At 40.2% G+C, this 26,997-nt stretch overlaps 1 protein-coding gene across 7 annotated transcripts in view; it reads left to right on the top strand.

Annotated features, from left to right (window-relative positions):
• LOC100644427 (RNA-binding protein Musashi homolog 2) overlaps nt 1–26,997 on the top strand; it is a 122,332-nt gene that overhangs the window by 9,340 nt on the left and 85,995 nt on the right. For 2 of the 7 annotated variants that reach the window (XM_012319892.3, XM_012319893.3), the window contains one exon: nt 19,048–19,113. The exons of 2 other annotated variants lie outside the window; for them this stretch is intronic. The gene's annotated coding sequence lies outside the window, so the exon portion shown is untranslated. Of the gene's footprint in view, nt 1–19,047; nt 19,114–26,543; nt 26,997 lie in introns of those variants that run through there. 3 more of the 7 variants (XM_048407983.1, XM_012319894.3, XM_012319895.3) reach the window with 3 other exon arrangements.

The following is a 26,997-nucleotide window of genomic DNA, read 5'->3' as shown; positions in this document are numbered from 1 at the left end:
CTCGCGAACTTATAACTTGGGTGAATAGAAATCGCGAATAGGGACCGTTAATTCGTTCGAGTAGATTTTTAATTAAAATCTACCGTAATTGCTCGCTGCTTGAGGATATTCTCAAGGAGCTCCGTGATCTTCGAAGCGCTTTAGTAGTCAAGACCGAAATGGGAATGAAATTTTAATGGATTCTTATCGCGTTTTCTTTATATCGCGTACCCAAATTTGCCCAGACCTTCATCATCTAACGTCTAGAAGGCATTTTTCGAGCTGGATTATTCGTGCTGTTATTATAGATCTGTGCAATTTTATAGGTACAAGTTTGTATCTATAGCTTCACATAGCCTCGATGAGTCGATCATTATTCTGGTAAGTTTACCACTTTGTATTCGGCTCGCGAACACTTTGCTCGCTTACTCGCGGGAAATTATGCCGCTCGATTGTTTCTCCAGAAAGTGAAACGAAGTTTCCAACGTTTACTCGGGTACCCAGGTGTCTCCAGCAGAAACTTTCGCAGAGTCCCTTTAAGCTTCGTAAATTACAAATTGCCAAGTTTTTCTACCGATAGTATTTACTTATTCTCCTCCGCTCTGGTCTCTCTATTCTTAGTCCCAAGAAATGTTTATGGACAAAATAGATATCTACATATCGCATTCGTTGGAATGTTCTCAACGAATAAACGCAAGACTAATGGAAAGTACTTTTGACAAAATTTCCAAAGTCACTTGACATATTTTCATTTTAATTACACCTCTTGAAAACTGAATGCAAAAATTCGCGTCTCTTTTGATTAAAAGGTTGCGCACTATGTTCTCCCGATGTCCTCTGAATTCGTTACACGGATATCGATAGTTTGAACAAACAAGTTCTCCACTGTAATACGGTTAATTATTAGTTGTTTGTGTAGCTGCATGTGTACGTATCGCTTACGCGTGCACGCAAATAAATACAGGGCAGAAATTATGATTGTATCGTCGTTAACGAGTCCTGGCACATGCAGGGAATAATCAGATTATTTTCTATACAGTTACTTAACTCGATTATTTTAACATGACGCGGCACGAGACTACATTACGCTCGCTGCTGACGAGTGGCTTCGAAACACGCATTTTATTATGGAAAAATCAGTCGGGACAGGTAACCTGAAATGCAAAATATTCTACGCGAATAATATTTCTTACTTACCTAATTACTCGTATAGAGGCTTTCCAGTATATACGTTATTTGATGATTTTTGTGCAGGAATTATTACTACAAATTAACCCTTTCGAGGTGGATTTTTTGTAACGTTGAATAATATATGTATGGTTGAAAAAATATAGGTCGATTATAATATTTTTAATGAGGTATGTGACTCCGTTTTTCATTTATAACGAGATTCTATGTTTCAGTAAGTCACGCTGACGCCAGGAATATTATAACAATCCGGTAGTAGTATTCCTAAAAATTCCTTCGAAATTTATCGTAAGAAGTAAAGTGATTTATCAAAAAGTGTTTAGGGTAGTCGTTTGTACAAAATTAAATCGATCAAGTAAAGTTAATCTTACTGATTTCTGTATTTCTAAAACATCATTTTGCCGTATCAAGGCATCGTATAGAGGATTTGTTGCGACTAGCAAGGAATCGCCGACATTTTGATATTTTTTATTAGATTCGCTTTAAACGGCGAGATTAAAATTCGTTATCGCCGTATCTGAAACACCTTTAAAGAGCTTTTAAAGGCTTTAACAGAGGGACGGTGGCGTACGGCGAAGGGTGGATATTTTATAATTAACGTAATAATTTATCTCTCTCTCTTTCTCTCTCTCTCTCTCTCTCTCTTTCTCTCTCTCTCTTTCTCTCTCTCTCTCTCTCTCCCTCTCTCTCTCTTGCGATGGCAGGCACAAGAGCTACGACTTTTTTTCATAAAAATTCCGGGGTCAATGGAAAAATAAATAAAAAGAGGGAGACCGACGACCAAGCGGAGAAACCGTGGAAAATGATGTTATTAAAAGTAGCGCGATGGTGCGCGTGTATGCGCGTTTTTACACGCCCACACACGCGGCTTGCTTTCATAAATCGACCATGCTTGTATCCCGCTGGCTGTGAAAAATCTGCTGCTTCCAGTAATTAGAATTATCTTTAAATCACTTGATTAAACAATTAAACGAAACAACGATCGTCCGTTAGTTTCAAAACGATTCTCGATCGTTTTTGCTCAAACGCAAAATTTAAACGCCAACACGTTTCCGTTTTTAATTTATTTCAATATCAACTCGATTTCTATTTTGGAATTTTAATTATTCGATTGCACCGTTTGATAGAAGTTGGTTAACCGTAATTGTAATCTCGATACATAGTTAGTTGAGAGAAAAAAAAAATGGTAAAAGAGGTCAGGTCGTGGCAAATTGAAAAACAATATTGATCGTGTTAAACTTGTTTAACGCTCGTAACTTACTGGTCCAAGGTAGTGTTATTTGTTTATGTAATGCAGGCGTCTCTTTACGATCGCAGCTGATGACAACAATAATGGATGGAACTGTCGGTGAGCTTTATGATGTTTCCGCTAGTAGCATTCGCAATGGATGCTGCTCGAACAGGTTAAAGAACCACGCTTCGTTTTTCTGTCACAGAATATACATTTAATGTATAATTTCATTTTCGCGAGATGGAATCAACGGCGTAGACAGAATAATCGTGAAATAATTTTGGTTAAATACTGCGAAAATTGGCAGCAAGTTATTCTAACGAAAAAGCCGAAGTCCTCAGCTGAGGCGTGTTCTGCAGAGAATGGCCGACGCTGGGATTTCGCACGTTAATAATTTCGGTATAATGCGCCTATCTGAGATATATGACGAGCGATTTCTGCGTGCGGCCTGCTCGTGAAGTTTATCGCCGCCCCTTTCGTGTAGGACGTCGCTTGATGACAGAAAAACTGGCAGAAAGAAAATTTATACGATTCGTTGCGTCGACCCTCCTCGTACTAGAGGATTTGCTCTGCACTTGTCACCAACCTGCACGTTCTTCCTTTTGATTTATCTTGACGAGGATTAGTTGAACTTTCGATGATCTCGAGTCTAATGATATCGCGAGAAAGAAGAAGTTAAAAATCCCTCAATAATAATATAACGGAATTTGTAAATTGAGCTTTTCTGAATGCAAGATAATCAAGTTTTTATTAAGTCAACATCTCGAAACAGAAATCTTATTTTCATAAATTTATCTTAAGGAGATAACATAAACTCGGAGGAAAATAAAAGGAGAATATTTGCAATTTGTCGTTTCATCCATGCGTTTAATTTATGAAGTTGATCGTGGCTTCTGAGCGACTCAGTTAATGAGGAGCGTATTGATCAAATTTTCCCGTGTGATATTCGATCGCAATGTCGAAGAGAATCTCCGCGTTCCCTTTTCCCTCGCTTTTCAAAACTTCTGCAAGCCCGGCCGAAGTTTAGTAAATCCAAGATACAATAGGCCGTGCAGTTTAATCCAACTCATGACTAATCCAGCCGAGAAACTTGCCTCCGTGGAAACTTCATCTTCTCGCTTGGAAAGACCGATGGACGAATGAGTAGCCATCGTGTTTAAACTTGAAGCATTTTAACTTCGACCGAGGCGGTGCATTTTTTTAGTTTAAATTTCAGCTGGCTGCTTGATTTAGAAGCTTGTTATTTTTCGAGAAAGAATCCTTAACATTTTATATTGGTTATCTCTCGACGAAATAACATATTTTTTAATAAAGCGAAGGATTTAGTTAGGAAAGACGAGAAAAAGAACGTTATATTAAATCGTGTCTCTCGGTGGTGAATTTTTTCCGAAGGAATTTCTTCACACAGCGACGCATTCCAGTAATTTGAACAGTTAGGTAATTGGCACTTCTAGTAATTGTGTCTCAAGGAAGCGTTGCATAATTAAAATTACGACCAGCGCTTGGGAAACTACTCGTATACCACCGAAAATCTTATACTTAAGTCTATCGATTAAATTCATTTTATACCTACGGCGTTCTAACAAAAAGATTAAGTAGTACACAGAGAGGAATGTTCTAGAGTAGAATAGAGTAGGTTCATCGTCGACTAAGATCGTAAAAGAACGGTTAAGATTTCTCTATACCTTGTATCTGTTCTATGAAACATTTTGTAGCACTGTAACCGCTGTAACGACTGTCAATATTAAATTTAAATAATTTCACCAGCTACTGTATGTATATACATCGAGCTTCGTTCCGAAAGGGTAACACCGTACGTTTCTAAAATCCACCGAGTTGAAAAATAAGTATTAAATAACGCGTAGAGTAGTAAAACGGAGGCAAAATCACGGCGCAGTAAATTCACAGTAAGCTGACGCACACATCCTTCCATCCTTAACGTTGGAGAGCCCTTCAGTTCCCGTGAAAATAACGCGATAGTGGCAGAAATGCTGAGCCCTAGTTCCTTTGAGTGCCAAGCGCATTTTAGGGGGTCTAAAGTGCTCGAGCATCCCGAAGGGTTCTTTCACACCCTTGTTCTCCGCGTTTCCTTCTTCGGTTCCGAAGAATGGAATCGTCATGAAGGACAGATTGCGAGAAGCTCTGGATAATGAAATCTCATGTTCGACTAGAATATGTTTCAGATAACGTGTTTCGTGATACACGTACACGTACAGGTTTCCGCAGAAGTCCACGAACTTTTCTCTGTGAATCACGCTCTTAATTTGTTCATCCCTAGCAAAAGATTGAAACGATCGATCATTCATGTTAGCGATGGTTCTTTCATATTTTTTTTCTCAAACTTAAGATAGTCTGAATAATTTTAAAATTCGGTACGCGTTTGTTAACGACAGGAAACTGCAATGGAATTGAAAATGATTCAAAGAACGCAACAGGGTTATCTTTCGCACGAGACACCTGTAAGCTCGTGATCGTACTTGGCGTATTATAGTATTCTGTAGTATTATAGTATAGTTGGAACAGTTTCAAACGATTGAAAAACGACTGATTACAGGAAACAGGAGATCCTTCTGAATGCGAGAAGACGTTTAAAAATCTCAGGCTCGATTTCTATTACGGTCACCGGCTTGTCAGTTTTTTCTGCACGCCAACGAAGCTCGAACAAATTTTACGGCTTCGTTATTATCGAGAGCGCCTCACATTGTTGGCTTCTGCTTTCAGCGACATGAACGTAACGATCGAACGTTCCTAATCATCGAGCACTTTGGAAAGCTCTCGACCCGCTGAGTGCAAGCACTAGACGATGCACTAGGCAAACCTTTGCATAGAGAGGAGAAGGATAGGGTGAAGGGGCAAGAGAGGAGGAACGAAGGGGGAAGAAGGATCGGAACTAAATGCGCTAGTATGTGTAAACTACCATTCAATCAAACAATTCTGCACAATGGACGCAGACACTTGTTCTACGTATCTACTAGGATGGCTCGTCTACAATTCCTTTGCCAGTCATCTCTATTTGCTGACTTTGTTAGTCGCTCCTCCAGCTGACTGGACGCTTTTTAATCCCTTAAATTCACCAACTCTTTGCACTCGTTCTGTTCTTTGTAGCTATTTCTGGTCTATTGTCTTCTTTAGTTAAAACTTCGTATCTATTTACCATTTCGAAACATTCGAGAAAGCCAAAGTTTTATTATTTTTTCATATCATTTTCTTCGTTCGATTGAAAATATTTAGTAGACGAATAGAAGTATTCCAGGTTTTAAATAGTTGTATCTATGTAGTCGGTTAATCAATTAATATGGATGCTTTGGGTATTGGTATCTTTGATTGGAGGATATTCCCGCTCGTCGGATTTATTTATTAGCTGATTACGGGAAGGACAGGAGGAAAAGAGGAGCGTTAAAGTTTCGATTAAAGATGGACTAACAGCCAACTTTAGTCACGGAATCTCGACGTCTGAAACTTTAATGGATTCCGTGTTTCCATAAAATTTAAGAGACGCGATCTTTCATTGCATTACTCCTACACGATAATGTCTTTCGCGTAGTTCATTAAGCTTCTTAATCATGTGGCCCGTACGTGCATATGCGCAACGAAAATTTTTGTTAAAAACATCAGACTTTCCTGGACAACCTCCTAAATATAGGAATGTATTTTTACAGTTCTACGTAATAATTATCGCGTAGACTTGACACGAGTTGTAAATAAAATTATCGCTGGAGCCTGGATTATTCCTACATCACAATTTTATTTATTTACTTGTTATTTAGCGAACAGTAGTTGCAAGTTTTATCTTCTTCTTGAAAGCAAGTCAAAAGGGATCAATTCAAAGTTTTCGTCGTTCAAAACAACTTGGTCTCTTGGAGTTTCGTTAATTCGTGAATTAATTCACAGACCGTTGCCTCGTTGCATCAGCGTCGATTATTTATCAATGATGTCGAAATGACGGTCCATAAATCCGAATATAATACGGGGGATGCTTCGGGGCGAAGAAAACGGCACCGGTTATCTTTCCACGTGAGCAAGTCGAAGGAAAAGCGTATCGGAGGAAAAGGGGGTTACCACTTAGGCTAACGAGTATATAATCGATGATATACTGCCGCGTGGCTTAATCACGCGCGAAGATAAAACCGTTCTCTTTATCTCCGGGCCCAGTTAAATCTAACCCTCGTGTCATCTGGCCACCCTTGCTTTACTTCCTGCAAGGTACGCTCATTATACGTCGCCAGACAGAGAAAGATTTTATTACCACGACGAGGAAGACTTTTTTACGGTCTGGCAAAAAGATATTTTCGCGCGCAGAATTTTCGCAACGACCGAGTAACTTGGCGATTCTTTAGGTTAATGTTGAAGTTGAGTAAACTTCTTACTTCTTTCTTCAACTTTCATCGTCTATTTGTACGAATTAACCCCTGTGCAGCCAAGTGACTACCATTTCTTTACGTTTCTTTTAATGATTCTTTATCGTCCTGTAAATCTAACGCAAGATCACTGCGAAATCTAAACCCTTGGACATTTTTACGTTGAAACTTATTGAAAAACTTCTAAATATTAATCCAATTGCCCACGTAGAATCAAATACGTGTTTGAAATAGAGAAAGATTAAAATACCCCAACATTTCTTGCTTTTCATATCATTGCGTGCAGATCACTTATAAACACCGAGTCGTAAAAACGCATTGTACTATTCATGTGCAAATTTTACCTCCGTAGACGATTTTTACGACTGATTTTACGGACCTTTTCGATGCAAGATAGTCTCACAATCCATCCCTTTTTTCCCCTATCTCGTTCCTTCGATCCTCCCCATTGTCTGCGTGGAATACTTACGGTGCATCAGAGTTTGTTTGCAGTTCGTGAGCTTCAACGAAGGTAGTTTCTTGGCTTGTGCATCTTGGTGGAAGATTAGGCACGACCACTGCGCTTTGTGCGTCTCACCTTTCGGAATAAGGGAAATCGAGTTTTTAACAAAAAATCTTGGAAACAATATCGTTTCCTTTACTTTTTTCTTTCTACTTTAGAATTTCCATCCGATTAATTAACGTTTCACGTATATTATTAAATCTCTTATAAAGTACGTGATTCAAACTTGGATCAAAATTTTCCACTTAACTCGCTTTAAACTTTTTCAATGATTTTTAGATTAGGAAATTATGAAATCAACGTATATGTAATTATTTCACTCTATAACACTCGCAAACAGCTTTTATGTATATTACATTATTATGTTATGCTATATGGTATTTATTTATTTACAGAGAAAGACTAACTCATTGCTTACAGTAGCCATGTAAGTACGCATAATATGAAAAATACATGCAAGTTAAATTTATGAAGCTACATACCGACAAACAATAGCTTACAAGCTGATGTAAATTGGATAAGATACGGCACAACAAGCTCTTAATTCTAAACGGTTGGGTGGAGAAAAAGTATCGACTTGAAGTATAAACACTAGTGATGTTTTATACTATACAGTTGACACCAGTATGCTACCCATACGTTGTTTTATGTGGGTTCGCATAGAAGAGGCCGTAATATCGCAGATTTCTCACAGAAACGAACGAATTGAACAATTCGAAGTTCGATAATTTGTGGGCAATTTATAAAGCTATTGAATACTTTGTAGGTACAACATTACACAACATTCTCATCAATCGACCGTTTTCCTGGCAATCTATTTGGATCGAATATGGCGTTTTGTATAAAAGACGTTCAAACACGCGTTGTGAACGGGGGTTGTAGGATAGAATATTGCCGAGAATTTGATGCGATTATCCTTAAATTCGTGGCAGCTCGCAGACTGCGAAGGTTAGAGCTTATTTCCAGCGGAGCAGTTCGACTAGATTGCCGGGTAGTTCCACCCGATTCACCTAGTTTTACCCGACGAAACACCGGCTGACATGCACACGTCTCTGCATACTCATTCTGCCTGTAATTCACAGGCTATCTACTTCGAGCGGGATCTATTAGGTATTAGGTAGCCAAGTGGATATAGGCATTGCCTGATTATGGATTACCTTCCTGTCGGATGACATTCACTGGCAGAGATAACTGCAAGTAGATACGTGCACATGTAATATCTATAGGGAAGTGGAGTGTAGTCGGCGTTGTGCGCTCTGATAGATCGCTAGTAACAGCTTCGAACTACTCCTGTAATTTCTCTTCGAGAATGAACGTTCTTGCGAGTCGATCCTTCCCCGCCGTAAGTTGTCCTTTCCACAAGAAAACTTGCCTACGAGCGTCTAATTCAAACTAAACTTCGACTAACATTGGATGTCTTTTACATTCGATGACGACAAGATACAACCAACACCCAAATAGACTCGATTAGACAATTTTTGAATACAAAACTTCATAACTTGCAGTGCTCTATATCAACGAATAATTTTTATATCATAGCTACCTATTTTTATATCGTAAGATTTTCCGACGTTCCACAATTTTTTGAGTTTTACGTATTCGCATTGAAATCGGTACCATATAGATTCTCGTTGTATGGAACAAACACGTTTAATCGATTTATTATATCATCGATGTGAATGACATTGATTAACAAGCAGTAGAATCATATATATATGTATATAATAGATAATCGCAGCGCGTCGTCACCGAATTTTGGTTGTTATTGTTTATCCGATCGAAATCGCAATGAAAAGCCGCACAGATATTTCGCTGGTCGACATTATGCTCGACAGATTGACTTTGATTTTGCACATGACGCGCCAGTGATCGTTTCATACGATAATGGTATTGATGTATCAGTCCAGTTCATGTAGGTATCGATTACTTTGGAACAATAATAGCTACGGTTAACACAGACTCCGGTAACAAATATTCAGTCGGCGAAATAATCATTTTTATTTGCTTCGAGTGAAACTAACGGCAGCGGTTCGTTTCTTCACGATGATTTATTTATGTTACGTTATTCCATCAAGCTTTTCGAATTTGCCGCGTTCCCTCGATCACGTACGATATCACAGATCGCCGAGCTGATTACTCAGTGAACATTTACTGTTCCGTTCGAAGGAAATTGCATGATCTTAATGTTTTAGCATGACATATTTCTTATTTTCTCCGCGCTTCGATAAAAGCTTTGATTTGAACAGCAACCGAAAAATGCGTCAAACGGCTCGGACGAATTTAAAACGCTCGTCTCGCGGACAAACCGCGCGCACGTTCTTAATTAAACTGCACGAGTTAAATCGATACGCGTTTAAAAGGACTTTCATTTTTTTCCTTCTACGGTGAATAATCGGTGGCATTCCTTTTTAATTCAATTACATCGTTCGTGCGCACGATAATGAACCATATTAAAAAAAAAAGAAAAGAAAAAAGAAGAAGACGAAAGAAGCAAAAACGAAAAAAGAAAATATACGCCCTGAATTATTCAGAACCAACGCTGCAGCGGCAAGAGTACCTAGACTCTTTTACGGCGTTACGTTGAAACTGCTAAGAGAATTTTATCGATTACTCGATTCACCTTTTGTTCAAGGCATCGTACTTTCGCGCGCCTTCTACAACAAAATTGACGATGTTTGTGATGGGCGAGCGAGTCCGATTCTTTTCCAATAAAATTTCATTCGTTATCCAGATGTAGTTTCTCCATCAGAGCATTGGATGTTTTTAAGTTACCGTAGGTAGCAGTAAATACCTCTTTTCAGTTTTTAATTCACGTTGTTAGAAATTTGTTATTGGCCCGAGTCTTCTTCGACATCTATTCTGCTATTTCATTTTTTCCACACTTTTTCTTCGCTTTTTTCTTCCGCTCACACGTTCCATACTTCGTCTTCTCTTCACCGGAAGTCAGTCCGAGTCTTGTTCTGAATCACTAATACTTCTCGATAGAAGCTACTTCTTCATTTCTTTGCGCTTCACTTTTAAATCTTTCATTCTCTCAGCGATGAGAGAATTCAATAATTTAATTGATTGAAAAAGAATTGCAAATGAAATGTTGCGTTAACGCTGACCTTTAATGGATCAAATCGGCTGTAATTCGATATGCGGGAGTCTAAAGCGTGTCCAGTTATGTGTTTTACTGGCGCCAAGATTTCTTTCAAGTCTTCGGTATTTTCTTTAATGGAACGTCCATTTGAGATTATGTTTTCCTGGAACTCAAATCGATTAGTACGCTCTGTCTCTTAATAAAACGCTTAGACAAAAGGTTCCATTGTACCGTGGATGCTTTCATTTTCAAATTTTCTCGAGGCACAGCCGACTATTATAGCCAGTCGATAAACGTTCTCTTGGAGTTTACTGACACGTAAAGTGGCTACTATTTCGTGGATCGACAACGACTTTCGCGTTGCCGACTCGATACGTTCGGGTATCGAGTTAATCAGCCATGCGACAGCGGCCGTCTCGAGCAGAGTCGCGCTTTTTTTCGAGATTATCGAGCGATCCGTGCGGCCAGGAAGAAAAGCGCTGCCAAGAAATTCTAGTATCGACGAAAGGAACGCTGGTCTGCCGTTGACTTTGCGAATAGGAATACGGGTCAACGGGTATCCCGAACAGAAATAATGCTTCGGTCATTTCTAGCGGCCAGCTCTTTCGAGCACGAGTCGAGAACTCGTCCAGCGAAATCTGCGAAATGGCCGAATTGCGAGGGCGTTTTCCCCTTTTCGCCATTTTCCGCTCAACCTCGACTCTTTTATGAAAATCTTATGTGAATACGCTTCGTGTACACACAGTTGAGCCTCATTTCTACGTACAAGCTACACTGTTCAGATTCAGATGTACGAACTGAAAGCTGATGCTCTATTGTCTGAGCGAATTTAAAGATCAGACGCAATTTCAGTTGCATGAAAAAAAAAGAAAAAAAAGAACAAAATAAAACACTTATCTTACTTGTAATAAGCGCAATCGTTTCTTCATAGCGGGCTGATGTAATATAATTTCGTTTCCTTTGGATACGGGAATGGAAGTTGTTTTTATGAAAACTACGTTCAGTTGGGATTCCGTGAGTGCCGCAGGTGGCTCGTCTCTACGAAATGGACCGTACTTCATGACTTATATTAACTTCCGGAAACAGACTATTCGCAAACCGTCGGACCTTTTCGGTAGATTAATTCCAGATGTTAGTCAATATGCTTTGCTCGTATTCCTAGCAAATTTACGATCAGTCCGTAATTAGGAATGTAACGGTATTACGACGGAGAAGTACTATTTTAATTCCACAAATTTACAGAAATGAAGAAATGTTTTACGAATACGTTATGTGCCTTAGGTGAGACGTTTTGAAACTTTATTGTCACTGTAACGAGATTCACATTGATCTCAAATTTTACCAACACGACCATTACGGTGCTGTGGCGGCACTCGACCTCGGAAATGTCCAACGGTTTCGCGGCACAAAGCGCTTTATCTTAAAAGCGCTATGCCGACAAGCCTTAGGTGTTATCGATGTCCTTACGGCTCCTTCGCCGAATTTTCGGGAGACCGCACACGCGGCAGTCGTCGCGGACTTCTAACAAACGCGCGCGATATCGATGGCCAACAAAGAAAAGAATCGGCGTGGCTTTTGAATCAAAGAGATTCAGTCTGCCCCGAGCTGCGAAGTGCGAAGGATTATGCGAAACAAGCGCTCGACTTCCTATAACCTGCGTCAAGCATTGATCGTTACCAAGCGTTGTTAATTGTTAATTGTTGTTAATTGTTGTTTGTTGCTAGTTTTATTGCACGTCAGTTGTTTCAAAGCTAATAAACGTTTTTTTGTTGAAACATCTGAGCATTCCTTCTACACCTATCACGACATACCACTTCAGTGCTAATGAAATTTTTAACTGTTTTCTATAATCTACGAAATAATGTATAGAAAAGTTTATGGTAATAGATACAAAATACTTTTGCGAGCCATCGTATATTGATCCTTTGGTGAGCTGTAACTGCAAAAAATAGTTCGTCGAAAGGAGACTTTTTCCCTCGTGTTCCTTGGTCTTTCCGCGCCGCGGCAGCTATGACATTTTTTCCGCGGAGATGATTTTTCGTGGTAGGCGAATTACACGGTTGTCGGACGCAGCGTCGACTCGCCGGCGACTTGTCGCTTAATACAGAAACGGCGAAATCGAGCGTGATAATCCGTTTCTATCGTTCCGTAATAATTGAACCAGAGCCACCCTTTCCCTGACATTCATTCCGTTTTGCACGGTCGTGATCCTGCGGGAAAATTAACTCTCCGTTTTCGATCCTGTCGCTCAGGCTTCTTTGTGATTTCGACGATGCGCTTTACCCGAGGGGAATACCTTCCCACGGAGAACCTTTGTTTCCATTTTTCATTGTCACCAAGGTTTCGCTCCTCGTTTTGGATTCGTGTTGAGATCTTTTTCAATTTATCTATTAAATCGCGCGGGCTGTTGCGCCGATATTATCCATACGTTAATCCATATTTTTACGAACGTAGGTAGATAACTAGATATTATTACAAATATAATACTTTAAATATTTTATATATTTTTGCGCGTATGATTTGCATTCCGTAAATATTTGCGACCTTAAATTTCACATAAACGTATAAATGTCCGTAGTCTAATAATAAGCTCATTCCCCTTGCGTGTAACATTCCAAACTTGGTTTAATAATTTCGTAACGACTGCTTCTTCTTTTTCTCTGGATGGCCTGATACTTGTGAACAGGGATGTATATGCGCGTTTGATTTAGAAGGGGTATCTGTCTTTTTCTATGACTTTTCGTTGCAAGGGAATCCCGAGATTAAAGAAGTCTGGGGACGACAATCTTTTAAAATAAGCACGTGGTCCGTATGTAATTCGCGTACAAAGCGAAGCGTGTCCTTCCGGCTCGCGCGTCGCGCTAAGATTAAAATGGCAGAATGCTTTGGCTACGAGGATCTCGAGAAAGAAAGCAGACGGCGAATAAATATGAGTTTGGAGCTTTGTCCCATCCTCATCAATGAAATGCGACGAGATATTCCCAGAAACGCGACGGCAGTTGCAGACAAATTCTTTTTCCTCGAAAAATTCTACTCTTTTTATTTTTACGTTTTAATGCTGAAGTTGCGGGAAACGATGAAACAGAAAGCAGAAAAACAGGAGAAAAAACACACAACGAAAGAAGCAAAAATATTTAAAAAATCTACCCTGTAGGAAACTCGAGTTCGGACGAAATACGCGAAGGGGTATAACATGTTAAGCAAACAAGAATCCTTCGCAGCGTGCGGAGTGGAGATATTTTTGAAAATACCTTTGACTTCGTCGATATTACTCGCGATCGAGATTTACGTCGCATGAAGAAACAAGAAGCGAGCGAACGCAGTGATCTGTCGATTATTACTTATTTCTGACTGTGCAGAATTTCTTCGATAATGAAAAATTTAATCGCTCGTCGTAATCAACCGTTCTTCGCTTCATTCTTTTGTTCCAAAACGACTGCAGACCTTTCCTCTCACAGATATGATACTTGGAAAGTGAACGAAAAGTGTCTCGAGATTGCTATTGATATCGGAGCACGTATTGTCCATTGGTTTGAAAATGTTTCATATTTTTCCTTAACTCTTCAGTGCATAATACGTCAAACGTATTCATGTAGAACGTATCCAATATTCAATTGATTTGTTGAATATATTCTATAGATAACTCAAATTTTTCAATATCATTCTCGGTGCTCGGGACGATTGTATCCTTTCTAGTTTACAGTTATCGCACAACTTTATCTTTTAAACAAAGAAGTAATACAGTGGCATTGTTTGCTGAGAAATCCTGGTAATTTAAGGGTTAATTCTTGCAATTGGCAAATAAATATTTGCCAAAACGGGATACAGATTAGGTAGGAAAAAAGGAGAAACGTAACATACATACGTTTGTATTAATCTTTGAAAATTCGAGGTTTTAAAAATTTCAGTTGCAGAGAGAGAAAGGGAGAGGAAAGTAAGGGAGAGAGTAACTATAAAATATTTCAAAACAGGCCCTTCACGACGCAACCTATTTTTTCGCAGCGACGCGATGTCTTTTCTCCCCTTTTGTTGAGCGGCTGGCTATTCAAAAAATCGAAATGAGAGCGAGGAGTAATTAACTTCCTTTCCGTATTGTGCGCCACGTACGCGTGCTCCCAGTCGGAACAAAAATACTGTCGGGCAAACTTATTTTCGTTGTTATTAAAAAAAAAAGGACAGATTCTTTTTTAACGAATCAACCGGGAATCTATTATTCGATGACCTGAATACAAGATTTAATGTAGTTTACAAGAATCTGTATTAACGCTCGTAAAAGTGTAATACGATTATAGCAGATTTGTTTCATCGATTTCATTATCGCTTCTTTCGTCCGTGTTTTGTAATCAGTCGTTGCAATTTCAGCGTAGTTTCAGTTTCTATTTAGATCACAACCTACAAAGCAAAATCAAACTGTGAATTGGTTGGAAAAATATTTAATTCAAAACGGAATTCAAGCGGCTATTTCGAGATTGAAGTTAATAGATTTTATGATCTGGACAAAATATTCCAGAACGCATTCCCATTTCTCTCATTTAAATTTGTAAAATGTTTATCTGTCCGTTAAATCGATCCACTCCAACCAATGCATCGCTTTATCTCGTAGAAATAATTTCTACGTAAAACGTATATATATATTGAAACAATTATAATTATTTTCTAAAGCAGCAAGTATATACTCTGTTACGACTTTCTTCTCACCCTGTCTGTTCTCGCAGTATTACTAGTGTATAGTGTACCTCAAAGACTAAGCAACAACTATTTTTCTCGACGCTAAGCTCTCTATATGGCGCAAACACTGCCTTAACTCATTGTAAATTATTTTGTAACTCTTACATGTGGACGTCTTGTACCTCAACCTTGTTTTCACTGTACCATAGAAAAATTCCATTTTTTATAGCAATAATTTTATTACTTCTCCGTGTCAAGAGCTAAAGGATATTGACTCTTAAATTTTTCAAAGCTAAAACGAGTAAAGCAATGTTACTGAATCCGTTGCATTCTAGAATATTCGTATCTTCAGTTGCTCACGTGTAAGCGCGGATGCGTTTCAGCATGGAAACTCTAGCGGTTACGTCTTTACTATATTTCCGTTGATGCATATTATTCTTCGTAGGCTTGTTCTCGTCTGGCGGAGCCGTGACTTCGCTCGTGCTTCAGATAGATGCATGTTTATTGCTGCATTAGCGCGAGACTGTAGCAAGGTAAAGCCAGCAGCCGGTAGGATTCCGTTGGTTTACTGGAGGATTTCGTACTCCCCCGCAAAATATCCTACCCGGAAGATCTGCTCGTCCCGTTTTCGCGCAACCGCAAACAGCCTAGCATCTGAAGCTTCCAACAGTAAATCATGATAAGCTATTACAGTTATTGAATTTAATCTCATTGATAATCTCGAATAAACATTGCTACGAAATTCGAATAGAATTTTAATCTTTCGAGTGAAATAAGACTTATTTAGCAGCGTGTACCTTTTTGTTGTATAAGGTACCAGGTTACGATATACCTTTGCAAAATCATTACTGATGGAAATCGCTAGTTTAGAATGTAACGCGTGATGCAAAAACAAAGTACACGAGTCTAGTAGAGGGTCTAAACTGTAGAACCACAGGAGCAAAACAACGGTCCACCACCATGGGTATATTATTCCGCAATGGCGGAACGATTAGTCAGGCCTCCCCACGCACCGCTGACACTCGCACGCGCAACCTGCACATGATTAATAATCATAGCTGACCGTCGCGTCGTTATTGGCGCGGACGTTATCGTTATCTTCCGCCTATTTGCTCGCACTTTTGAGTGACGATCAGTCGTGACGCGACTGTCAGAAATTAATCTGCCCATCCTAAAACGTGATCAAGTATCTACCAATGTATCTCTACCAATTACTATATAGGCTAGCTATCTTTCAGACTTTTGGAGCGCTTGTTTCCCACCGCAAACATTCATTCAAAATGTACACTGGCTAAACAAAGTTTTCGAACCTTTGATTTCAGACGTGTCTCGATACAAGGCTAATGAGATTTTGAAATATTTCATATAACACACTATATATGTATATATATATTGTGGTGTCGTGGACAAATGGTCTAAGAAATATCGGGTGAACCATAAACAATGTTGCGAGAAAATCTAAGTGCCGACAGGCCCATCAACGTGTCGTCGGTTTTTCAGTCGAATAGTTATGCGGAAAAAAGACTTACGTGACCATAGTCACCGACGGTTGCGGAACACGTACGTGATGGGGCTATGAGAAAAGACAAAGGGATGCTAAGAGAGAAAGACGAATTAACAGTCAGTGTGAGTTGAGAAGTGAGAGAGTGTTGTCAGCGTTGTCAGAGAGTGTGGTCCGCGTGAAAGAGAGAGGTTGGAATCGTGATGACGAGAGTTGTAAATTAACTATTTACTTGTCTTAGTTATAGCACATTATTGTATTTAGTTCACGTTAAAAAACCATCGTTTCCTGTTTAATCCATTTTAAATAAATAACAATAAAACCCTATAATATATATATATAGATAGATAGAAGTTTTAGAGCGAATGTTGAAATAGTTTGTGCCTTTGTACATAGAAATATTTATTCCCAAGTTCCGTAGAATAGAATGAATTTATGGAACGATCGAGCGTTCGAAACACCTGTCTTGTATACGTGATTCAGAATAAGTTGATCGAGGAAATGCGTTCATAGCGCTTGAACGAATGACCGTGTAGTCGAAAGATCATGTTCCGCGAGGCGAATGCAGCAGAATCGTGATATTTGGTGTGCAGCGACGACATGTGCGACGCATCTCTGCAGAGGGGCGGCAGAAAGGGATGAATTATTCGTTGTCTCCTACACTCTGCACCCCCGGACACTGACACCGCGTTGTCCTGTCTGCCGTGTCGACCCTCTGTCGCTGACACTATCATCTATAACGTTCGCGAGCATCCACCGACGCGCACGTGTGTCGCTTTTTTCCACCAAGGAACATCAACATTCTTACCCTCTGTTGTAAAAATTACACCACGCCTCTGCAAGCTGTCTGAGTCGAACCTTTGAATGTCATGACGAGCGGCTGCGTTATGACAAAGGTTCTCAGTACTCCTTAGTGACAATCGTTTCTTTTACACTACGATTGTACTACCAGTTCTTTAGTAGCGTCGTGCGCGATGCATCCATAGATAAAGGGATAAAGAACTGATTCGAGCTCGTGAAAGATAAATACAAGGAACGTGATGTTTTAAATGTATCATAGTGGAAGCAACAGCGTTCCATCTGAGTAAAATTAAAACGAACGAACGCACGAAAATGACATTGCTCCGTGCAAAATTCAGTTCGGATTAACACGCACGATTTCTAGAATTGTCATCTCGATTGGAGAAACGTTACGTTCGCGTCTTGATTACCCGCTAGTGACTTGGCCTCGTGATCCTTGTGCATCTCAAGACGATTAAATCCACCGTCTATTTCTATCGAAGCTATCGTAAATGAAGAGGCCGCGCGTCAGAAGGAGAACACGCTCGGAGTTAGCACAATACAGCTGCGAAGTCGGACGAATGCTTTCGCGAGGGGAAGAAGGGTGAGGGGCTTAGAAAACGAGGGAACAGAGAGGGGCAGAGGGTGATTCGAGCGACGCGTTCCGGGGAGCCAGGAATATCTGAGCTCCGTGGCGCTAATTAATTGGTCCGTAAATTAGCACGCAACAATGCTCGGCCATCGTGTAACCAACGAATCACGGAATTGCCGGCACGCGTGCGAACGTAAGAATACGCGTGATCTACGAGGTATTCCAAGCTGCCTCGTCCTACCTGCAGCCCTCGTTCAATTTTCTCACCCCATCGCAGACTGGGGAGACCACCCTTCGACTTCTCCCCGTCCTACGCTTTTTCGATTATCCGTTTTCTGGATGCAGACAGTTTCTATGGGAGGGTTGAGGTAATCCTGAGGTCGCGTTAGGAAACGGATAACGGTATATTCGATGATTTCCGCAAATATCTCGAATACGACGCAAAATGCTCTGTGAAAAGATTGAAAACTATCTTTAACTCTTTTAATCGTCAAGTTACCGCGTTCTTAAATGTAGAAGCAACTACGTTAATCTTGAGATTACTGTGACTTTCCTGCTTTGAACTTTATCGAATTCAGGTCTTTTAATTTTATTCCTAGATGAATCACCTTTTCCTACATCTGTCGTAACTGAGGTGGTGTTGGATGTAAGTGCCCAAGAAATACTCTCGACGTTCAACAAAAAAGGTTTATTTAACAATCAACAGTCAACAATCAACAATCAACGATCAACAATCAACAATCACGCTTCTCGAATGTACTTGCTTCGCTGTTACGCTAGATCCTTTGCACTTCGCTGTTCGAAACGGAATGAATGTGTTGTTCAAAACGAAACGGATTCTTTTTTTTGTTGCCCCTCGATATCCCCACTACGCACGCGTTTGTGAGACATCCGCGACGGTTGCCGCGTATGCATTCTTCCGAATATTCCGAAGAACCGTAGGGATATCGATGCATTAGGCATGTCGGCTTTACGTTTTGATGGTATAGCGTCTTGCGTCGCGAAGCTGTCGGAAAGTTTCGTCGCCGAACGCCGTCACAAACTATTACGCGACGAATATAATCTTTTTTTGCGAACGTAATATTCTTCCATACGACTTTTGTTGTACATCTTTGACGTATAATTATTGAAATAATTGGAAGAATGTTGATTTACCTCTGTTTTAGACAAGCCAGAAGCATCCTGTATAGCTGTCTCTTTTCTCGGTTTGATCGTAGATGTAATCTTCGCTGGTAAGCTACTTCTCTTCAAATTTCATCCATTTTATTGAGAAATTACAAACGAAGTGTGTAGGTACATTGTTCGCGAGAACTTTCATTGTGGATTGTAAAACCACCGAAGATACGGAATAACAAGCGGGGAAACATTTGTGGAGTTTGCGTTTTTTTTTTAGAAAAATGTACGGACCATCGAGAATTATGCTTTGGGAAAGTTGAGCGGTCCGGAGTATCGGGACGGTTAAAAATTAAATGAAAGGCGAACCGAAACAAAACGTGCGACTGTAAATGAACCGAGGAACCGGAATGACTTTCTATTTCATTTAGAGAGAGCGTGCAGCGAACTGACAAGAGAAGATAAATAGATACATAAGTTGAAAAGAACAGGTCGGGAAGTGAGGATGTCCGTAGGCACGCGCATCAACCGACGGAAAAAACACCCATGTGCTTTTCACCAGATCTTTCGTCGTAGTTTTCGGTCCTTTACAGCTTCAATTCTCTGTGTATACATATCTGCAACGGCAGTCAGGTTGTAAAGGGTCGCGAATTGAGTGCACCTGTTGCGACTAGTTGCAGCTAACCTACACATGTAATGGGAAACAGGGTGGCAACGTTGTTTCGAGGAGCAGCTACAATTTCCTTTTCGTTTTTGTTTTCGTTTTCTTGCATATTGTCGCGTTAGCTGATAACTTGTAGGAATTCATAGTCATAAGAGAGAGAGAGAGAGAGAGAGAGAGAGAGAGAGAGAGACAGAGAGAGAGAGAGACAGAGACAGACAGAGAGAGAGACAGAGACAGACAGAGAGACAGAGACAGAGGGGGGGGGGAGAGTACAAACTATTATATATGGTTAGTTGATTATAAATATTTATACATTTATGGGCAATTTAAAGAGAGAGATTTACATATATGTATAATGTATATATAATCCGTCATAATATTTGATAGATGAATCGAACTTCTATTTAGCATAACACGAGGTTAAAATCAGCCATATATAGAACAGTTCTCAAATTTTACCACCGTTAATCGAAATAGATTAATTTAGCATTGGTACGAGGATTAGGATTGCCTGTATTTATGCTCACCTAGCGATTACATAGTTACAATATTGATGAGAAATGGCACAGATTAATGTGTATTATTTATTCATAAACTACCGTATTCTATTTCCATCCCTTAAGAAGGTAAAAACTCGCTGCAATAAATAAATCCGTCGATTTCGATCGAATTAATTGCAAGAAAGACAGTGACGAAATAACAGGGTTGGACCGATGGAAATCGTCTTGATAGATTCCCATAGCTAGCAACAAACGTTCCCCTGCCCAGGGTATTCTCACCACTGCAGCGTTCGCCTGCTCGATTTTTCATAGAGCGCTTTTTCAGTTTATAAGTGCGTTTAGTCATCGAGCGAACAGATAAGCCTTTTACCATGCACGCAAACACGGCAGGAACGTTTTGAACGCACCGAGAGAAACGTTTTGTTGGGATTGAACGCGGCGTTATTGGCTGGAAGCTTGATAAGCGAGAGGTATCCTCGGTGCTCGCCACCACGAAAATCCATCGGCGATAAAAACTTAATCGTAAATGATCGTGAATCCGGGATACAGACTCATTGACGAGAGTAGAGAAAAAATCATTCCCGATGCAAATTGCTCGATCGAGTTCGATTTGTCCCGATCGTCTACCGTCATCCTGCTATGTATCGATTCGAATCAACTTTTTTAGTTTCGCATAAATTGCATTTTGATCCGGTAACGGCAACGTTGTTGCTGTATTTCTTGGAATAGGCCAGGATAGATCTAACTCAGTTTATGTTTCTAAAAAGCGGCGTGCTATGCTTGTTATACTATAATTCTTGCAACAATTTAAACGAATTTCTGCTTCGTCCATGCATCGCATTATGATATTTTAATAGCCATCCTAATATTTATGAACTAGAGTCTACTTATGTAAGATGACCCTCTCGGCAGTTGAAATTTCCAGTAGATAAAAATTGTAAGGAGTATCGATCAATGAGAGGAAATTGTTGGATCTGACAGTAAAACTTCCTTGATTCGATATCGTGTCCAACTGCGGTCGTTGTCTGGCCATTAGCGAGCACCGGGCTTTTTCTCTTTTTTGTCGCTTCTGTTGGCCGTTTTTACGCCGACATGACACCACCAGTTCGGAAGCTCATAAGGTTTCTTGCTCGTTTCTGTCGACATTTCGTGCTGCTGAGTTAACGATTTCTCCCCGATGAAAATACGCTCCGATCTTTCTAACGAGTATGCACCGAGCGGAACCTTCCCGAATCGTGGCTAAATCGATCGGTTTTTTTGCCAATCCTATTTCGTATTACGGGCTACGGTTCTGGCTATTTGCTGGCTAGAATCGTTCGCAGTAAATAAGAAAGTGGCGGTGATGTCGCGAATCGCTTGTTCGCAAGGTCGCGATAAAGCACGCGAATTCCTCGTTCTTCAGTTCGTCTGTTGGCTCGCGCAGCCAACACGATGGCTGATCATTTATTAAAAGCTTGTTCGCGAGTCTACCGCGCGTGGAATCACGGACTATGGTCTTTCTGCCAACGGTAGTCGCCACTATTATTAGCGTCCACGTGCATGACAATGAGACGAGGCGCGTTCCTGTTAAGCTCGAGATGGTCATTCTCCGAGCGATTCCGCTTCGATTTTACGTACAGTGGCTTTCGAACCTATTTCAACGCCTGTAGAAACTTTTTCGATTGTATCGGGTGTTTATATAATTTTCCGTGTCCCAAATTTTTCTGCATAAATTGCACAGATGTAATCGATAAGTGAAAATGGGAAAGAACCGTTACATGATGTTTCGCAATAAACGTTTTATTGGAAAGTTATGAGCAAATATTGAGCGCAACACGGAATACCTGTATACCAATTCATCGTTAAATTAATGGCAGCATAGTACTTGTATACATAATAAATTGACTGTAGTATAGCGCAATACAACTTAGTTGCTCGCTGATATTCAACAAAATTCTCAAAGGATTCGAAATATAATAAATTCCATATTACATCGATGTCGAGCTTGAATCAACGTATCATTGTCATATTCTGAAATGAAAATTTAAGCACTTCCGCGATTGCTTACGGTACGAATAGAATAAAATAAATTAACTACGACAGATCTTTCATATTCTGTAATAAACAGTCCATATTTCAATCTGCACTTAATATTTATTGATAATACGTTGTAATAAAATAATTGCAACAGAAAGTCGTATGCTCTGTTTCCTTGAAGAATTGAAAATACCAATGGAAACGCGCTTGAAGAGGAAAGAGAAGATTCTGTTTTATGATTTCGCGATTGCAGTGAATAAGTGCAAATAAGATGCGAAAAGAAATTCCGCGTGAAATAACGTATCTACATTCGGTTGTGTTTACCTGATTCGTAGCCACAAACTCTCCAACTCTAAAGCCGATATAAATCGCGTACGTGTGGTGAAATTAGATTACAGCCGTGACTCTAAGGTTGGTCGAATTCCGTACTAGTGAATCGATAGTAACAAATGATTTTCGGCTAGGACGCGGATCGAAAAATTTTTGATGTTCGATAGAAACGAGAATAGACTTTCGCCACGCTGCAAGGTCAATTAACTAATATGCTTATCTTCTTACCTGATGATTTATTAATCTCACGTCACATCTCGATAAATCGTTCCATTCGAAACCATCTCATGTTGTACGTATAATGATTTTACATTTCGACTTCAGGTAAAAATATTTATTTACTTTCCATTCTTTTTGTACGCGATTAATTGCGTTCCGCGAAACTTCGTTTTAACTCTCAGCTATAAAAGTATCGATAAGATTACGAATTGCGGGTAAGCTCAAGTTAAATTTAACTTGAACTATTTAATTTTAAAGCCCAATTCTATATATTTAGATGATAAATTCCATTGATTGCCTTTATCATATAAAGTATAGAATGCAAGTTGATTCAATCGGTATCTGGATGGAGGAAAACGCGAAGCGATATTTATACAACGCGTGTCGTTTTGTTTGATGTACCCACAGATACGCTGAATGTCTTTTAACTGATGCGTTTATTTCGTACTAGGTGCCCGGTTGCGTGAACTGGTTTATCGATCCGTTATCGAATGTCAATAAGTAGAGTGATTTATGCACGGGTGTCAGACAACATTTGCGATTGCATTTGCACCGTTTCATCAACAGGACGAAAAGAGGGATGCGATTTGCAAATTAATAGTTTATTCAGTTAATTAGACTTTGTGATCGATTTGTTTCTTTAATATTTATCGTACCAAGATTTTCCTAAAGTCTGTTGTTTTCTGCGAATCTCGGAATGAACAGATTTGCTAATTTTATTCCTTGTTCCAAGATACACCTTTTTTCTACGATTTTACCCGGAAAATGATCGTACTTTTACGGTTTTATCGTCGACGATAATATTCCAGAGAACATATCGTTATCTCGTCCGTTTTCCCTACCGGTTTGCTAGTTTCCCGAGATGTTCTGGAATCATAGCGAATCAATACCAACGGAATGTTCCACCCACGTTCAAGCAGCGCGCGCTGGAATGCAATATCTCACTGTTGCGTTATATTAAATAAGTTAAATTACACCCGTTAACAAGCCGATTGCCCGCAAATTAATGTCATCGCGTTCGATGCATCTATCCAACCGTTCTTTGGGGCAAACATCATTACGCCGCTTTCCATTGATACCCATTTTCCGATTAATTAATAATAATTTTGCAAGATTTCAGCCACGTTTCCGTTCAATTCTTTCCAACGATTTTTAAAGCTATTTCGTACTTTTAGCGGATGAGGTAGCGAACTTACGAACTGAAGCTTTAAACAAATCCATTGATCGATCTAACCACAGCTAGGACTATACGCGTTTTCTGAACGTGTGTTCAGTTAGCAAACTCTATTCATAACTTGATATCTCGAACTACTGCTTTCAATTTTCAATTAAAATTACGTTGTGTTAACTCTCTATTATTTTATACCCTGTAGTAATGGTTTTCTCTAATAAAAGTTCGCTTGTATCTCTGAAAGAAAAATTAGCCCGAACAGTGAGCCGATGTTTCTAGCTGCTAACGAATACTATTAGGAGCTATTTTAAGGCACTAATTTTGATATTCGTAAAATGCGATATAAATTACCAAAGACGAACATAACTTGGGAAAACATTAGTGGATATAATGACGTCCGATAACACGTAGTTCAGAGTCACGACGTTATGTTTTTCAAACGTTTATCGCTCCTTTGATCCTCTCTCTCCGTTTCGATGATCCAAACACGTGTACTTTCAGGCCTGACTAATTTCACAAGCTTGTTATACGTATCTCTTGCACTAAGTGTATTGTAGCAAGAGACGTTACATAGTTGCACGTGTCGGCGAATTGCAATCGATCGAGTATCGATCGTGCAGCGATAGAAAAGCTACTCTCAGACTTGGCTGAAAACATTAACCGCAGCTAACGCGTTACTCGACGAGTAAAGACTGCCACCGCGCACTCTGCTGTGTATCGACTCGCGGTATGGTCCGATTAACGTGACGGTGCATCCTTCCCATAAATACACACCGACACCAGGATGGTTAGCGAGACGCCGATGCGGTTGCCTTAAATTTGCCAACTAACGTTACCTTAAATTTTCCCGTCTCCCGGGAGCTTAAAGTGCTGGTCTACATCGTGTTTCTTGTTTATCGAATGGCCCGTTTGCCGCGACGATTAATTCGTTGGCTCGTGTCGCGGTTTTGTACCACGGAACGTGCCGATATTCTACGAGCTTCGGGCAGAAGCTTTTCTCCACTCTGTGCCGCCACGCTTCATCTTTCTCGCGTTCTTTCATTTTTAATGTTGTGTTTTAGTCGTTATTCATAATCGGTGGCTATCCGTAACTTTACGTTCGTTTATTTTCAATGTCGGATTTTAATTGCGTGTAAATTAACGATCCTGTTTCGCAACAGCGCGAGCTTGAGCTAAAAATTTCCATTGAAAGACGGTTTATAAGATACTTAAAGTATACTTTACGTTACGGTGTGGATATACAATGTGACTTTAATTGTAGCGCGATGCGCTTTATACGATCGATTCTCGGTAACCAAGCCGTTTGCTGCGTCAGCAGCTCCATTGAGTCTTCGGGTAAATAGCAATGTTCCTGCCACTTTTATGATACATCAGTGTATTTTCAGTAATAAAATGTCGCAAATGTATGTACGTGTTTGTCGAATTAAAATAGTTAATTTAAATCCTAACTTGTTGCATCGTTACGTAGAGGATGTGCATAAACTCGTTGCAAATACGCGTGCATTGATTAAAGTCACATTGAATTTTGTTTAGCGGCAACTACATTGTTATCGCGTTTGCTCGTTACAAGTACACGATCCAAAGTTTAATCTAAATCCTACTTAGGCCGCGTTCGCGTAAATACACCGGTCGTCTCGTAATCAGCACGGAGTTGAATAATATCTTTCGAACAATACGCTGCGAAAGCGACTAATGCGCCAAACAAACTTTGCTCACACGCGTTAAATTCGAAATATGTGCCTCGCAGAAGCGACAGTCGATAGAAAACACCTGAAATTTTCAAAGAAAGTTTATATATGCGATTGATTCTACGAAAGAGAAATTGATTCTCCCGCCATCATATTCAACGGCGGTATACCATTTTTATCGTACTATATTCACTTCCACGTAGAGTCACTAGGTATTCCATAATCTATGATTTAGTATTATGAGTTACGTATTTTCTACTTATTACTTTGCTCGTAACGTTGCATAACAGAATTGTTAGTTAAAACCATGGTAACTCTCGACGTGACGCTATCGCCATACGTGTTAACTATTAGCGCGTGATATACATATTTATTTAAGTATTTTTCCCATTACCTTACTAATATTCAAAGTTATCGAGTCTTCTTACAAACGTAACCCAAATTCCGATGCGCAATTTACTAAACTCCAACGTTGATAAGCAATTAAATCCAACAGCAGATCGTTTGACGTTAGTTACACCGTTTAGAAATTCATTGTGCCGCTACTATAGCCGAACGACAACATGCGAGAAACATATTACTCAGGGCGAGCTTGACCCGAAACGAAATTGTCGCAGGACAGGTGTGAATCAATGGATGAAAAATAAAAGAGGGAAGAGCTTTCGTCGCTAGCGAGAGGGTTGCTCGGTTATATCGTCCTTGAGGACGCAGCGTGGTGTGTGCAAGTGGTTCGCGCGGCCCGACGAACGGTCCGGTCAGCGTGACACGGTGCATCGTCTGCGTAAATAGACGTCGAGGTGGCCGGTGGCACCGGTGCCACCGGTTGCCACTTTGCGGGCAAAGCATGCACACGATCGCCGGACGCACGCGCACTCCTGTTATGTCGCTTTATAGACACCGAGCGAGTGGTACACCCTCCTTCACCCGTGCACCCTTCGTCCGGCCGTCGATGCCGTTCCTAACCAGCTGAGTGGGGGTAGAGCTCTCCTCCGCGAACTATCCTCGAGGAGGATATCAAACTCAGTCGCAAAGCGTACGCTCGCGCGCGTGTTCGTTCGTGCGTCTTCGCTGAGAGACCGCTGCTCGCCGCGTGACTCCAATCATTCTGAATACAACGCGGTTTCCTCGATTGCAAGCTTCGAACGGGAGATCTATGCGTTCCTTCAACCCTTCGAACGACCGATTTAATTTACTTATGTGAGTGATCGAGCAGGAGGTGATCGAGGAAGTCGACTAATCAGTGACTTGTTGAACTTGCTGCAACGATATGAGGTGACTATCCGAGAGATGTAAAGGGCGAAATGACATTTCATATGTTCGGAGGATTATTTAGAGGTTTCACGAGATACGGAGGTTTCCTACGTCCAGGCATGTGACGTTTCGTTGTTTGAGATGTGTTTGAGTCAAAGCATACG

This window comes from Bombus terrestris, chromosome 8 (genome assembly GCF_910591885.1).
Source record: "Bombus terrestris chromosome 8, iyBomTerr1.2, whole genome shotgun sequence".
Taxonomy (NCBI): Eukaryota; Metazoa; Arthropoda; class Insecta; order Hymenoptera; family Apidae; genus Bombus; species Bombus terrestris.
The sequence above is the reverse complement of the archived record's forward strand: the minus strand, read 5'-3'. Positions and strand labels throughout refer to the sequence as shown.